Raw genomic sequence first — 3735 nt, forward strand, 5'->3', positions numbered from 1 at the left:
TGGCTGGAGCGGGAAGGCGGCCACGAGCCCTGCCTAACGTAGCTGAGCTGCCCTGTGCTAATGACAAGTCCCTTTGGTTTAGATGTAACTATTATGAACCCGACTGGGCATTTTGCTGCTGTGTTATTATAGTTCACCTACGCTTTCTCTGGATGAAATAGTCTGTGTTGGTGTAAGGGGCTGAAAGCAGCAGTTTGAGATCAAGGCAATGGGTCTGGCCAGAGCTGGAAATTAGAGTCATCCAGTTTCTTGTTTCTCCTGCTTTGCCAGAGAAGCTGTCTCTTATGATGGCCTTTTGCTTTTTTTCAGGTGCACAGATAAAGTAGCTGTTAAAGGTAAGAGCTGAATTGCTTCCTCTGTTCTAGTCCATCCAGAAAGGCAGGGCTATCCCACCAAGATAGCCAGACATCTCTTGTGTGTTGCTTTTAAGGAATCTTTTTTGCTTGATGACATGCAGTTTGATTCCAAGGTCTCTAGTCTGTGGAACTGCAACAAGCTGCTGCTGATGTTCTCATGTGCTCAACGTGCAAAAACTTGATATAGTATTAGTTCTCTGTCAAAAGCTGAGGCCACACTGCTCTGCAGTTTGGCAGCTGCTGTTACACGCTGGTCCTGAGTCACTGGCAAAACCTGGGCTCCCATCTGTTCTGCTGTCACGAGTACAGGTGTGGCTCCTCAAGAGATGTGTGCAAGGTAGATGCAAATAAGAGTATTCAAATATTAGTGCTTGTCCTTTTCTAGCTTTAGTGAATGACAGATTTTTTTATGCTTGTGTGTTCAGGGGTGAAAGAAAAGTTTGAAAGGGAGATAGCAGCTTAATGTGTCTATTCAAAAAAGCCCCAACTGTGGGGAGCTGTGACCAGGAGCAGAACTTTCTTCTTCCAGTGCAAATTATGTGAACTCTGTGCATCTGTTTAACAGCTGCTTTTACAAAAAAAAGTGCTAGAGGGCTTTGTTCCTTACCCAGGGACGACTTCTGAAACAGGTCCAAGTAAAAGGCTTTGTGTAGTCTTGGTTTTGATCTGGCACTAGACACTTGTCAGAATGAAGGGGTGAGGAAAGCAGGTTGTACACCTGTGCAAATGAGCTCACCTTTCTGCTGGGACTGTTCAGTTCTGCTTTGCAGGCATTTGTGTTTTTTCTTGTAATTCTGTAACTCTGTTGAAGTCTGTCACAGTTCTAGGCTGGCATGGTGTATTTTTGCAGAATTAGCCAACATGTGCTGAACACAGACCCCAGCTGTGTGCCTGTGCCCCTTAATGCATAGAGGGTAGGCAGAATGTTGGAAGAGCTTCAGCCTTTTAGGTCAAAGCAGAGTTCCTGAAATGTATAAAAAGATGTGATGTTGTCACTTAATATGTGCCTAGTGTTAGCATCACACTTCAGTGGTGATTTTCAGTTTTTTGGATACCCTGAAGCAGAAATGTTTCTGTGTTGTGGCAGAAAATAGTCAGAACAGCCCTGCTTTTACCCCACTTTTCTTGGGATGTGCTTGGAATTGTCAAATGTCGGCCCAAAATTTCCCAAGTTTGGTGACTCTCTGCACTCTAGCTGGTTTAGACTTTTAACTTTGCCTTTTGAGAGAGTCATCTGTCCTTGAATATGAGTGTGGAAAAAATATTGATTAAATTTCTTTGCCTTTTTTATTATTAGACCTGCAGTCAAAATGGATGGCATGAGCATATTCATGGAAATTGGCACTGAGAAGTGATTATTACTTCTAGTCCAAAGGAAATCTGCCTTGGTGATTTTTTGTTTGCTTGTTTTTAGTCTTTAAAAATGCAGAAGTGAGAAGCAGCACTTCTGTGTCCCAGCTGCTTGCTGGGTGAATCCATGCTGCACACGTACAGTTACTGGGGAAGACATGGAAAAAGACCAGATGAAGTGTCTTCCTCAGCTCCTGCAGGAGAGGAGCTTTCCTCCTGCTCCCTCCTGTTTGGCTGTTAGCATAAAATGTTTGAAGAAGCCTAATCAGGTGTAAGCAAACTGCAGCTTTCCTTGCCCCACAGAACTTTCAGTAGCTAGGAGTCCTTGCAGTGCTTCTGGAAGGTAAAATGCCATTTGTCACTTCACCCTGGGTGGAGCTGGATTGAGGAAAAAAATCCAGTAAAACTGCTGAGCAGTTCTGGTGAGTTCAGTGCTGGCATGAGAATGACATGGGATTTGATCCTGTGTGGTGATTGGCATTGTACTGTGACCCTTTACCGTAAAATACTATGTCCAGTGTAGAGTATCGAGTTTGCATGAGCTCAGCTGAGACCATCAGCCCCCATGGGCAGCAAGGGCAGCCTGTGGAGGTGAGGACCTGGTGACACATCTGCCTGTCTGTTGGACAAGTGGAAAACCTGCTGTGCCAAAGTTTGTTCAGGACGTTTAGGTGCCATATGTTTGGGATTATGTTTTGAAGTCAGATCACCAGTGCTGCTGTTGGTAAAGGAGGCTTAGAGGTGATGGGTGTGATCATGGCTAAATCTGTGCTATTGATTATGACTGAGATGCTGTAGCAGTCCAAGTGTCTTGCCAAATGTTGTGTTCTTCTGTGTAGTGCCACGAGGTCAGAGGGCTTTTCTGCTCCTCGGCTGGGGAGCACAGCACACAGGCTGCTGGGGAGGTGGCAGGAAGGTTAAAGTTGAAGGCATGTGTTGTATCAGAACATGATAGTTGCACGCTGGGGTGCACCAGGGCAGCTGCAAAGTCAGTCATGCTGATTGTGTTTCCTGTCTCCTCTGCTTAGTCATGCAAGTGCAATATTTCCCTAATGTGTTTCTGTAGAAATACTAGTTACATAAGTAGAACATTTGATCTCAGCCTCTAAGTGAATTTGTGTAGCTGGAGTCAGACTAGTATAATTCATGTTTGACTTCCCACAATGCTGTATATTCTTGTGGAAATTATCTTCATTTTAATTAGGCCTGAATAGTTTTAATTATTGGAATATAGATTTAATGAATACACTTCATGTCCTCCCATCACCAAACTGAAAATTCAGTGCTTACTGTGACTCTTAGGGTCATGTTAGCAGTCAAACAAAACCTGCTTCTCCTATTTAATTTTACACCCAGACCAGTTTCTGACTCTCATCTACCTTTTTTGTAAGATCTACCCTCTGCTGTTTAGTAATCTTAAGAGTTTGAATTAAATCTTTCAATCAATTCCAGTTGAAAGAACAGGCTGTGTGGCTGTTATGGAGGGACTGCTGGGGTAGTGGCTGAATATAAAGATGCCAGATTTGTGCTTAGTAGCAGAGCCCTCACCTTCCTGTGTTCCCAAGGCATGTGCTTTGCCTTGGAGGTTTTGGAGCTGCAGGTTGCAAGATTACTTCTGCAGCAAGAGAAAGAGGGTGTAGTTGGAAGCGTTTGGACAAGCACAAAATGCCATGGATGAGCACTCAGATTCCTGAATCTCTGTGTTTAACTTTGCTCTGTTTGTGCTTCACGTGGACCCTTGTTTATGCAAGTTATTTTTCTTGCATGTCTTGTGACTTTCCGTGGGTATTGATGCCTTTTTGCAATGATAAGAGCAGGATCCAGTGTCATTTCTAACGTGTGTGAGGGTTGGGGGAGCAGTGAAGTTAAAAGGTGGAAAGAAGAGTTTGTTGGAGAGGTGGGACAGGGCTGTGGAGCATGTAGAGCCATGTGCATGGAGAGTCATCTCCCTGGTGACCTCAGATCCAAGTGTTGTGCACAGCAGTGTTTGTGCTGCTCCAGCGCATGATTAGAGGGGAGTTGCGAGTGG

This window comes from Chaetura pelagica, unplaced genomic scaffold (assembly GCF_000747805.2).
Source record: "Chaetura pelagica isolate M959 unplaced genomic scaffold, ChaPel_1.0 scaffold35, whole genome shotgun sequence".
Lineage (NCBI taxonomy): Eukaryota > Metazoa > Chordata > Aves > Apodiformes > Apodidae > Chaetura > Chaetura pelagica.